Source organism: Leucopleurus acutus (assembly GCF_964270905.1).
Source record: "Leucopleurus acutus genome assembly, chromosome: 2".
In the NCBI taxonomy this organism is placed as follows: Eukaryota; Metazoa; Chordata; class Mammalia; order Artiodactyla; family Delphinidae; genus Leucopleurus; species Leucopleurus acutus.
In genome coordinates, this window is record NC_139143.1 from 20,988,722 (window position 1) to 21,002,346 (window position 13,625).

The following is a 13,625-nucleotide window of genomic DNA, read 5'->3' on the forward strand; positions in this document are numbered from 1 at the left end:
TGAGCCTTTGAAGGTAGCCTCTGAAACAAGCCGCAGGTGTGTGATGTTGATTGGTGGGTTCTTAGCTCAGTTCAGCACTTGAGAAGGATGTGCTGCCTGCCAGCACTGGACGTATGCACACCTGTAAAACGCGGTTCTTCCCTCGAGGACCTTTCAGTTTAGCAGGGTGATAAGGACACTGACTTGAAACACTGTATGATATGGGAAGGGAGAGAAGTATTTACCTGATGGTGGAATAATATGTTGAATAAATTAATTCACTGAGGTGGGAGGATGGTCAGAGAAGGTCAGAAGTTAGCCGAGACATGTTTTGAGCAGGGTTGAAGGACCCGTGTGAGTTGGATGTGTAGTTTGTTGTTGAATAGGACTGGGGGAGATGCAGTCACACGGAAGAAGGCATGTTTGAAGAGTTGGGACATGAAGAAATGGTTACTTGGGGAAGCCAGGGAAGCGTTAGTCGGCGTTATCCAAGTATAGTGTTAGAGGGTCATGGTCTTTTGGAGGGAGATGGTCACACATAAAGGAAGTTGTGTGTCATGATAAGTGATGTTAGGGATGGAGATCCTTTGAAGGCTTTAAGGAGGAAAGAAGTATGGTCATATTTGTTCTTAGAGTCACTTATGGCAGAATATTTATTCAGATTTATCTGTCTGAGTCCTGATCCAAATGAGACATTTAATCTGTCCAGAAGCTTAAGCTTTTTAGGACTTAGCGCCCCCTTGTGGTATTTGTTGAAATTCGACGTTCTTCTTGGTAAGTATGGGAATGAGCAAGCTTTCCGAATTTGGAGACAAAGTTGCCCTTGGAGCTATAGAGAAAGTATTGTCTCCAACAAAAATATTTTTCCTTTAGGTTCTGTTATTTCAAGGCTTTTGTAGGAAAAGGGTTATTTTTTGTTATTTCAAACACAGGAGCTTTGAGTGAGGATGGTCCGGTTTCAAATCCCATGTTTATCATTTAGAAGCCTGGGCAAATTACTAAGTTTGAACCTCAGCTTCCTCATCTTTAAAATGCAGATAATGCCTACTCCAGTTGTAAGAATTAAATGAATTGATAATGTCAAGTGTCTCGTGTAGTGCCTGGCATTTTATAGGATCTCATCCCCTGCCTACTTCTCATTTAGATGGTCGGAGTGCAGTATAAAGACATTGAATACCTGGGGAATTCAGGAGAAGGGCCACCAGGATGGGAAAGATGGAGGAAAACCAAACCATTTTTCAGTTTTCTCCATGGTTGTGGTAGTGGCAGCCACCCCGGTGATGGTGTGCATGACTTGCGCAGTTAGAATAATGAAATTTTCAGTGATTAAGGCAGTCTTAGAATTCAAATTTGGCTATCAGCATGAATCATCATCACCACTAAAATTTAACAGCCTCCAAATGTGGGAGGAATTCTTCATTCATTTTATTTGTGGATAGGCACAGAGCCCTGTTCTAGTCCTGGGCTGGGGGACACAGATGTGGCAGAGGATGCAGTCTCTGCTTGAGGGATGGTGGGAGAAGACGCAGACATGAATAGCAAGAGAAAAGGGCGCATGTTACAAACTAACAATGATTTGAAAGGTATTGTCAGGAAAGTATTTTGATGGCCCAGTATGTACAGAGTATTGTGCTAGGAATAAAAGAGTCTAAGAGGTATGAAGCATCTTTCTGATTTCTGAAAGGCTTAAAAAGGGGTGTATCAAATCTATATGAAAGTTGGAAAAAATGGAAAACATGAAATCGCTTTCATGAATTATCAAATAAGTAGTATAGATAATTATTTGATAGAGCTGGGGAATAATGGGGTGCTGACTTGTTTGGAAAAACAGCACCAGAAGTCAGATGCATAGATCAACAGTTAATGGAATCTCAGGGCTTGGGGAGATCTGAGAGAACAATTAGTCCAACTTCTCACTAATGGCAGTAATTTCCTCTACTACAGCCCTGACCAGGAGTTACGAGGTCTGGGCATCAAAAATTCCTAGTGTGATCAACCTACCTTATAAGGTTACACATTGCTCTGTTGGCTAGTTCATTCTTATATTGACTCCAAATTTTCCTCCATATGATTTTTTTTTCTCTTAGAATCTAATTCCTTTTCTATATAGTAATCTTTTAAATATTTGAAGTTATTGCTTTAATTTTGGGTTTTTTTTTTTTAGTGTTTTAGCATGGAAAAATTTCAAAATAGTAATAGTAAAGAGAGAGAAGAGTAAAATGAAATCATGGGCCCATCACGCGGCTTAATGGTAATTCCTTAATATCACCCATTATTTGACACATTTCAAAATCCCCTCCCCTCCTTTTAAAATTATTCTTACTTAATTTGGGATCTTGTTGAAGTCCAAAAGTTATAAGGGGTTGATATATGCCTTAAATCAACTTTAATCAGATATATATTACATATAACAAAGTGTACCCGTTTTAGGAATATGGCTCAGTGAGTTTTAACAAATGTATACACCCGTGTAAAAACAACCATAAGCAAATACGGAACATTTCCTTCGTTTGAAAAAGTTCCCTTGCGTACCTTCCCAATATATCCCCCAAACTCCAGGCAACCACTGACAGAACTTTTTCTCATATAGATTAGCTTTTCCTGTTGTAGAATTACAATTATAAATGGATTTATAGTTAGGATTGAAATTTGCTCAGTCACGTGGTAAGTTTATTTTATCTTAGAAACTGCCATACTGTTCTCAAGGATGACTGTACCATTTTATACTTCCACTAACAATTTCTAAAACTTCCAGTTGGTCACATATTTGCTAACACCTGGTATTATCAGTCTTAAATTGTAGACATTCTAGTGGGTGTGTCTTTGAGGTTTTAATTGTATTTCCTGATGCTTTATGATGTTGAGCGCTTTTTCATGTGGCCATACTTTTTTGTGGGTTTATGTGTGAAATAGCTCTTCAAATCTTTTGCCCCTCTTTATTTATTTATTTACGTTTTTTTCAATTTAATTTTTATTGGAGTACAGTTGATTTACAATGTTGTGTGTTTCAGGTGTACAGCAAAGTGAATCAGTTATACATATACATATATCCACTCTTTTTTAGATTCTTTTCCCATATAGGCCATTACAGAGTATTGTGTAGTGTTCCCTGTGCTATATGGCAGGTCCTTATTGGTTATCTATTCTGTATATAGTAGCATGTATATGTCAATCCCAATCTTCCAATTTATCCCTCCCCCCTTCTTACCCCTGGTAACCATAAGTTTGTTTTCTACATCTTTAACTATTTTTAGATAAGTTCATTTGTACCCTTTTTTTAGATTCCACATATAAGTGATATCATGTATCTCTGAATGACTTACTTCACTCAGTATGACAATCTCTAGGTCCATTCATATTGCTGCAAATGGCATTATTTTGTTGCCCTCCTTTAAACTGGGGTTGTTTCTTTCTAAATATTAAGGTCTAAGAGTTCTTTATATTCATATAGTTTAGATACAACTCCTTTGTCAGTACATATTGCAAACAATTTCTTCCAGACTCTGGCTTGGCCTTTCAATCTCTTAACATTGCCTTTTAAAGAGCAGATTTTTAACTTTTTAACTGTTTTATTAATGTTTACTTTTATGTAAAGTGCTTTTTATTTCCTGCCTAAGGAATCTTAGGCATTTCCAATGACATGAATATTTTCTCATGTTTTCTTCTAGAAGTTTTATAGTTATACCTTTCATGATTAAGTCTTTGTTCCATTTTGAGTTAATTTTTGTGAATGATGTGAGGTAAAGGTCAGGTTTCATTCCCTCCCCCCCCCCAAATGGATATCCATTTGCTCCCATACCATTTCTTTCCCCTTCAAATTACTTGGCACCTTGAGGTGAAATCAGTTGACCATATATGCATGTCTCTTGCTGGACTTTATCCTGTTCCACTGATCTCTATTTCTGTCCTGAGACAATACCACACGCTTTTAATTACTACAGCTTTATAATAGGTCTTGCAGTCAGGTAGTTCTTTTGCAAAATTGTTTTGGCTACCGCATTTCCATGTACATTTTAGAATCAACTTATCAGTTTCTACAAAAAAGCTTGCTGAGAGTTTGATTGTTATTATATTGAATCTATAGATGAGTTTGGGAAGAACTGATATCAACAAATATTAAGGCTTCTAATTAAGTTCATCTCTACATTCATTTAGATCTTCAATTTCTCTAAACAATGATTTGTAGTTTTCACTGTACAAGTTTCATGTGTATTTTGTTTATGTATGCCATGTATTTCATGGTTTTTGATGTTGTGAATGGTATCTCTTTTACATTTTGTTTACAATTACTTTTTTTGCTGATGTGTAGAAATACAGTTGACTTTTGTATGTTGACCTCGTACCGTACTACATTTACTTATTATTTACTTATTATCTTAGTACTTATTTACTAAATTATCTATTATTTCTAGAGGGAATTGTAGATTTCATAGGATTCTCTGTGTAGATGATCATGTCATCTGTGAATAAACACACCTTTTAAAAAGTCAGATTAATTAAAGCATAATTTACATCTCGTAAAATTCACCCTTTCTGTGTACAGTTCTATGAGTTTTCAGATTATTTTTTCAAAAAATTTTTGTGTCCCCTTTCTCTTGCCTCTCCTTCTAGGACTCTAACTATACATATATTAGCTCACTTTATGTAGTTCCACAGGTCACTGAGGCTCTGTTCTTTTTTGTTGTTGTTTTTTAGCCCTTTTATGTCTTTGCTTCAGTTTAAGTACTTCCTGTTGCTGTCTTCAAGTTCATTGATCTTTTCTTTTGTGGAATCTAATCTGTTGTTAAGCCCATCAGGTGAATTTTTTATTCCTGATATTTTGTTTTTTAGCTCTAAAAGTTTCACTCAGTCCTATTTTATATCTTCCATTTCTCTCCTTAGTATGGTCATTCAAAAAAAAATTCTTAAATATATTTTATGATTCTTTTAAAGCCCTTTAAATTAAGCTAATATTCTGTCATCTCTTGCAATTTCTTGGTCTGTTTTTACTTATCTCTTAGTTATGGCGTACATTTTCCTGCTTTTTTCCATGTCTAAAGTTTTTTTTTTTTGGTTTGTTTGTTTCTGTTTGTTTTTTGGATGCTAGGCGCCGTGAATGTGAATGTTGTTGGGTGCCTGGGTTTTGCTGGCTTCCTTTCAAAAGGATTGAAGTTTGTTTTGCTAAGCTGTTAAGTTACTTGATGATCAGCTTGATCCTTTCTAGTCTTATTTTTAAGATGTGTTAAGAGGTGTAGTATATGTATAGTCTTTACTCCAGGGCTAGTGTCTCCCTACTATGATGACGTTATTCTTCTGTAATGTACTGAATGCCTTGAGCATTCATTAACGTTAATTCATGCTGACTAGCTGAAATACAAATGTCTCCCAGCCCTGTGTTAAGTGGGAATTGTTCAGCTTCCAGCCTCCTTATAGTTGTTCTTTTTGCCTGTCATTGTTCTTTGCTGATCCTCAAGGAATCCTGCTTACACAGGTGCTGCTTTGAGTTCAGCCCAAGACTGAAGGAGTCATCCATGCAGATTTCTGGAACTCTTTCTTTGTGGTTCTCATCTTTCTGGTAACTTTCCCTGCATATTTCAGGCACCTCAGTCTCCCTGAGCTCTGATCTCTGCCTCCTAGTGAGACTGGTGTACTCTGCTTTGGTTCTCCCTGCCTGTACTGAGGTCTAGAAAGTGCCTCTAGGTAGAAAGCTGGGTGATCACCGGGCTCACCTCATTTGTTTCCCTTCTCTCAGGAGTCACAATTGTGTGCTGCCTATTGTTCTGTTTCTGAAAAACTATTTTTTTTCACATATTTTGTCCAGTTTTCTAGTTATTTTCAGTGGGAGGGCAAGTATCCGATTAGTTACTCTGTCTGTAGATGTCTCCTTTTCGTTTGTTGCAATGTATTCATTGAAGAAACAGGTTTGGCTGCTAGGGGGTATCATAGTGTGGATTTTGCTAACTGCATTCCCCTAGTACAATGGAACATTTTCCCTTGTTCTTTATATTTCTTGGGAATTGGTTGGTCAGATTGGTAGTCAGATTCAGTTTCAATTTTTTGTTTTTCAGTTTCAATTTTGTTTGGCAAGAATACTTGATAGAAGATGTATACTTCTATCAGGAGGCAGCTAATGTCTAAATGTCCCTCTTCTTTTGATGTTACTAGTCATTGGTGACATTGACTAAATCTGTATCATAGGCTGCAGAATGGTAATTGACTGTATTATTCCTACTTCATGTAAAGGCTGGGATACTTCTACAAAGAGAAATTTACAATCAACTATGCTTTACACTGAGATTTGGTGTGTATAGTTAAGGCAGTATAAATATTTGATTCTTTCTGTTTAAATGGTTTTCAGAATAATGAGTTGTCTTCCCAGCATTATCCAGAGATTCCCAGAGGCTTTTGTGTGTGTGTCTCTTCTAATTCTTTTTTAAGAATCATTATGATGTCGTGAATTTGAAAATATTTAGTGTGTTACAATCCACTGTAGTTATTATTCTTATCAGTGCTCAATTTCTCCCATTGCTGGTCAGTGGGAGCCTCTTCAGCTTGGCTCCTGGGCCCTTTTGACACCACCTCGTGGTCACTGATACCTTCCTTGCTTTCTAGTGTAACTAGATGTTCCAAGCTCATTTTGTACATTTTCTGCCCAGATCTCGAAGGAGCTATTTCTCTAAAGAGCCCTGGTTCCTTTTAGTGGGAAATGGTATTTAGAGGCAACATTCTGGGTACTAAGATTGCTTATTGCTTTTGAGTTGGCCATCAGGTCTAGGCCTTTTTTAGAGGACAAAGCTAGGAAATATGTGGGGATTTTCTTATGTGAATATTCATCATGATGCCGCGTGGATGCTCCCAATCAGAATTAAGGATGCTAGTGGAATTTAAGCTAACCACATCTATCTGACATTGTATTTTCTTTCTCCAGTGTTGGAAATCTCAGTTTTTACTAACATCAACATAATTATTTACCTTATTTTACAATGTTCACATAACAGTATTAAAAATACCAATATCAACACTGCCACCAGCGATACGTTATTGAAAATATTGCAAGGATGTTTTGCAATTCTTTTTGTCTTTAACCTATATCCCACTAGGGTATGCCTGAAATAATTCCTTAATGATGTTCTGCCACCAACTTGATACACAGGTTAATTGTTTCATATTTGCTTTCAATTTTTAGGGATTTTTTTCAAGATTTTTTATTTTATTATGATCTAACATTTACAAGAGCCCAAGTCAATTTGTAAAACAAGGTCTATTCAGAGAAGTCTAACTTTTGTCCTAGTGTTATCCAACCTGTTGATACCCTCCTCTATATGTATTTTAAAAATTAATTTCATTATCTACCCTACCATTAAAAAATAAGCAAATGATTTCTGCATCTGGCCAAGATAGATTTTTAGGTACCAGCTTTACCCTCCTAACTGAAACAGCTAAAAAAAAAAATCAGACAAAATACATGAAACAACAGTTTTCAAGTCATCAGGTAACAAAGGACAGTAATTCCTGAAAGATAGGGAACAGATGCCATGAGGGCTACGATTGTTACATTTTATTGCCTTGAGAAAGTTCCCAGCCTGTGGCACAGAAAGGAGGAACCCTGAGTTAAGGGGATGGAGCTGAAAGTCCAGGGAAAGCAAAGCAGCTACAATTCACAGCGCGGAGTACCAAAAGGAGAGCACTGCACAGAGAAAGAACCCTAGGGATCTTTGAGAGGTCCCCTTCAAGTATTCATCAGAGTATTGATCAGCACATGAGTGTGACAAGACTATTCAAGGTCAGAGAAACACATCAGTGCTGACTCAGGGCCAGGAACAGTACCTCCTAATTCTAGGGGAATTGGGTAGAGTTTCAGAAGGGTCTTGCCTCAGACTAAATGTTGCTCATGCCTTACATAACAAATCTTAAAAGCAAGACCCAAAAGAATCGAATTGTTTCCCAGTAATTTACCTGCATCCCAGGACAAAGCTTAAGAATATCTGCTGTATTAGTTAGGGTTCTCTAGAGAAACAGAACCAAGAGGATATACATATAGGAAGAGATTACAGGGAATTGACTTACACAGAGATGGAGGCTGAGAAGTCCCACAGTATGCAGTCTGCAAGCTGGAGACCTCACAGAGCTGGTGTGGTAATCAGTCCAAAGTCCAGCGGCCTGGGGAGCCGATGATGAGATTGTAGTCTAGGTCTGAGGGCCTGAGAAGCAGGAGCACCAAGAACAGAAGACTGATGTTCCAGCTCAAGAAATCAGGGAAGACACGACAAATTCCTTCTTCTGCACTTTTTTCTATTCAGTCCCTCAGTGGATTGGATGATGCCCACACTGGAGAGGGCAACGTACTTTACTGATTCCATCAATTCAAATGCTAATCTCATCTGGAAACACACACAGACATATCCCAAAATGACATTTAATCTGGGTACCCCGGGCTTCCCTGGTGGCGCAGTGGTTGAGAGTCCGCCTGCCAATGCAGGGGACACGGGTTCGTGCCCCGGTCTGGGAAGATCCCACATGCCGCGGAGCAGCTGGGCCCGTGAGCCATGGCCGCTGAGCCTGTGCATCCGGAGCCTGTGCTCCGCAGCGGGAGAGGCCACAACAGTGAGAGGCCCACGTACCGCAAAAAAAAAAAAAAAAAAAAAAAAATCTGGGTACCCCATGATTAGCCAAACTGACATAAAAAAATCACCATTACATTTATTCATAATGTATGGCATCCACTCAAAGATTACCAGGCATGTGAAGAGGTGAGAAAAGATGACTCATGATGAGGAGAAAAATCAGCCAATCAAAACCAACCAAGAGGGCTTCCCTGGTGGCGCAGCGGTTGAGAGTCCGCCTGCCGATGCAGGGGACACGGGTTCGTGCCTCGGTCCGGGAAGATCCCACATGCCGCGGAGTGGCTGGGCCCGTGAGCCATGGCCGCTGAGCCTGTGCACCTGGAGCCTGTGCTTTGCAACGGGAGAGGCCACAGCAGTGAGAGGCCCGTGTACCACCAAAAAAAAAAAAACAAAAAAAAAACAACCAAGAACTGCCAGAGATGTTAGAATTAGGCAACAATACTAAACAGTTATTATTACCATTTAAGTAGAGATGTGAAAGTTTTTTTTTTTTTAAAGACCCAAATCAGACTTCTAAAGATGAACTGCCTGAGGTGATAAATATACTGGGTGGGATTAATACTAGACTAAACATTGTAGGTGAAAAGATTAGTGAACTTGAAGATACAGTAATAGAAGCTATCCAAAATGAAACATACAGGAGAAAAAAGACTCAAGAAAAATGAACAGGTCATCAGTGAGCTGTGGGGACACTTTCAAGCACTGTAATAAATGTATAACTGGAATCCCTGCAGGAAAGGATAGAAGAGGTGTCCAGAAAATTATTTGAAGAAATAATGGGTGAAAATTTTCCAAAATTTATGAAAACTATAGACCCACAGATCTAAGAAAGTCAATGAAACCCAAGTACAAGAAGCATGAAGAAAACTACACCAAGACATATCATAATCAAGTTGATCAAAATAAGTGATAAAGAGCAATCTTAAAAGCAGCTAGAGAAAAGAGATTTTAGGAAGTAAGATAAGGTTGACGTCAGGTTTCTTGTTGGAAACAAGGAATGGGAGAATATAGTAGAATAATATCTTTCAATATACTTCAAGGACTTCCCCGGTGGCGCAGTGGTTAAGAATCCGCCTGCCAATTCAGGGGACACGGGTTCAAGCCCTGGTCCGGGAAGATCCCACATGCTGCGGAGCAACTAAGCCCATGTGCCACAACTACTGAGCCTGCGCTCTAGGGCCCGTGAGCCACAACTACTGAGCCCATGTGCCTAGAGCCTGTGCTCCACAACAAATATAAGCTACCGCAATGAGAAGCCCATGCACGGCAACAAAGAATAACCCCTGCTCGCCACAACTGCAGAAAGCCCACGCACAGCAACAAAGACCCAACACAACCAAAAAATTAATTAATTAATTTAAAAATATATGCATATACTTCAAGAGCAATATTGTTAATCTCCAATAGCATACCCAGCAAAATAATTTTCAAAAACAAAGATTAAATGAAGATTTTTTTTCCAACATACAAGAGCTGAAAGAATTCACCAGCACGTCTGCACCATAAGAAATGTTAAAGGAAGACCTTTAGGCATAAGGAAAATGACAACAGATGGAAATAATGGAGCTACACAAAGGAGTGAAGAATGCAGAAATGGTAGCCATATGGGTAAATATATAAAATGATATTAATGATTATAAATGATATAAAATTCTTATTGCATATATGAAGTAGTATAGTATCACTTGAAGGTAGACTGATAAGTTAAAGATGTATAGTATAAACTCTGAAGTAACCACTAGAATAACAAAACAAGGAGTTATAGCTAATAAACCAACAAAGGAGATAAAATAGAATCATTAAAAGGCTTGATTCAAAAGAAGGCAAGAATTGGGGGAAAAGGGAACAAAGAACAGATGGGACAAATAGAAAAAAAAAAGACGCTAGGCTTAAACTTAATCATATCAAGCCACAGACTAGGAAGGAATCATTGCAAAGCATATATCTCATAAAGGACTTATATCCCAAATATATAAAGAATTCTCAAAACTCATTAATAAGAAAACTGATAACCCAGTAAAATGACAGCACCAAAGAAGATATGTGATGTGGACAGCAAATAAGCACAGTAAAAAAAAAAAAAGCTCAACATCATTAATTATGAGAGAAATGCAGATTTAAACCACCCTGAGTTATCACTGCACACAATAGAATGACTAAAATTAAAAAGACCAAGTGTTGGAGAAGATGTGGAGGAACTGGAAATATACACTGCTGGTGGGGATATTAAAATGGTACAACCACCTTGGAAAACACTTTGTCAGTTTCTTAAAAAGGTGGACATACGCCTGTCAGATGATCCAGCCATCCCTCTGCTAAGCATTTACCCCAGAGAAAAATAAGTTATACATCCATAGAAGGCCTTGTATGTCAATCTTAATTGCAGCTCAATTTGTAAAAGTCAAAAACTGGAAAAAACCCAAATGTCTATCAGCAGGTGAGTAAGTAAATAAATTGTGGTTTATCCCTACAATGAAACACTACTCAGCAGTAAAAACTAATGACCTACTGATATATGCAGCAACATGGATGAATCTCAATTTATACTGAGTGAGAGAAGCCAGAGAAAATAGAATACATAGTGAATTATTCCATATATATAAAACTTCAGGAAATGCAGACTAATCCATTAGGACAGAAATTCTGTGACAAGTGGTGGGAGGTAGGGTTACCAAGGAGATGAGACTTTTGGAGGTGAACGATATGTTCATTATCTTGAATGTGATGATGGGTTCACAGATGCACTCATCTTATCCAGATGTGCACTTTAAATATGTGCAGTTTTATTTATTGCATGTCACTTTTACCTCAAAGCTGGAAAAAAAATAATTTCTCCTTTTATTTTTTAGATAAAAATATACTTTTCTCCACTCCCTTTAAAAAGATATGTATATTCTAGACATCATACCCTAGCAGTATATAGAAGTATTTAATTTCTTTTTTCCAGTTTCGCAGTACAGTTGACTCTTGAACAATACAAGTTTGAATCGTTTGGATCCCTAATTGTACGCGGATTGTTTTCACTAAATGCATACTACAGTATTACACAATCTGCAGTTGGTTGAATCCTCAGATGCAGAAGGAGGATACCAAGGAAACTCGCGTAAGGAGGGCCCACTGACTATAAATTGTACGGGGATTTTTGACTACTCATTGGGTTTGTACCCCTAACCTCTGTGTCGTTCAGTGGTCAACTGTATACTTTAGTGTATTCAACAACTCTTCTGTCGATGGACAGTTTGGTTATTTCCAGTCTTTTGTTATTATAAATAATGCTAGAATAACATGGTTTTGTGCATATATCTTTCCAACATTTGTTGTTGTTTCTAGTATCTTTGAGATAGAACTTTAGAAGTTGGATTGTTGCATCAGTAGGTAATTACACAGGTAATTTTGGGAGATGTTGCCAGATTACTGTTTATAGGGGTTGTTATCATTTTGTATAATGATCAGTGCATAAGAGTACCCATTTCCTCTGCATTCTCTAAGAATATGTTGTCAAATGTTTGGATCTTGCGAATATAAGTGAGAAATGGTATCTCAGTGTGGGTTTAATTTGTATTGCTTTCATTATGAGTGAGACAGAGCATGGTTCCCTGTTTGTGAGCTATTCCTACTTCTTTTCCTGAGGACTATCTATTCATTTTTTCAGCTCATTTTACTATAGGTTTGCTGGCCATTTTCTCTATTTGTAAAGTTCTTTATATTTTAGGAACATTAACCCTTTGTAATATGTTACAAATATGTTTTCCGCAGGTTTTCATAGTCAGGCTTTGCTTATTTTGTATTTGTGTCCACGGGCTGGACACTTTTTTTTTTTTTCTCCAAGTAATCAAGGTTACAAATCTTTTCGTTTGGATCTTGAGACCTAATTAGGAAGGTTTTGCTCACTCGTAATACATCCATATTTTTTTTGTAGTAGTTGTTTGTTCTCATTTTTTACATTCAGGTTTCTGACCCATTTGGAATGTATTCTTGTGAATAGTGAGAAAAAGATCGAATTTTTATTATTTTCCATTTGGTTATCCAGTTAGGCCAACACCACCTTATTAAATAAAAAGTCTGTTTTTCCCCCAACTGACTTACTGTATGCTGAGTTGCCAACGCAGTTGGGCCTATTTCTAGATTTTCTGTTCTGTTCCATGGTCTGTCTGTCTATTATTGGGCCAGTACCAGACTGTTTTAATTACAGAGCCTGCTTAAACCGCCTGCCTACCTTCCACCCATGCCCTTCTTTTTCAGGCTTTTCCTGCTTGATTGTTCTAATGAATTGGCTTTATATTCAACTCATAGACATACCTTTAAAGATCTGCAAACATCGTTCCCCCGCCCCAGGTTAAATATCTTTAGTTTCTTCCACTTTCAGTACGCAATTTCCAGACTCTTCCTTGCCCTTTTCCACAAGTCCTATAACCCTAAAATGTGGGACCCAGAACTGACCTCATTGGCATAGGTGTGGTAATGACAAGATTCCCTAGAATTACACTTTTTAAAGGGGCATCGGCATGAATGTGGGACAGTGTGGACATTTGGAGTCCAGGAAGGGCAAAAGCAAGCAGGACTGGAGCGGGCTGGGAAGGAACCTGGCCCAGGAGACGGCAGCCGAGGCAGGGGGTGGTCCATCGAGGGAGCGGGAACGGCTGATCTGTCTGAGCATTTTAGGGCAGGTACCCGGCGTCTCAGTACCTGGTGACAAAAGGATCCAGCTCTGGGCAGGAGTTAAGTGGCTGGCCTTTCTCCTTTCCCCCAGCCCCCGCCCACTCTCCTCCTTCTCGAAGCTCCCAGGCCCTTGGAACAGCGCTTTCTCTCCCAGTTCCTGCCGCAGGTGAGCCCCGTCATCTTCGCCTCGTTACTTGGTTTCTTCCGCGTAGGTCTCTTCGCTCTGCTCCCCCGCCTCGCTCGACCGTTGGTTTCTTCCGCTACGGCCCGCTTACGGCGGGCCCGGCCTCCGCAGACTCGTGTACTTCCGCCCGGGGCCGTGTCTGATGACGTGTTTTACAGGAGGAGTAGGGCGAAAGTGCAAGCTGCCGGGGCAGGCGAAGT

General features: G+C 38.8%; 1 protein-coding gene across 2 annotated transcripts in view; it reads left to right on the forward strand.

The window, feature by feature from the left end:
- The window catches only part of MIA3 (MIA SH3 domain ER export factor 3), a 54,575-nt gene that overhangs the window by 16,323 nt on the left and 24,627 nt on the right, over window positions 1-13,625 (forward strand). The window lies entirely within an intron of this gene.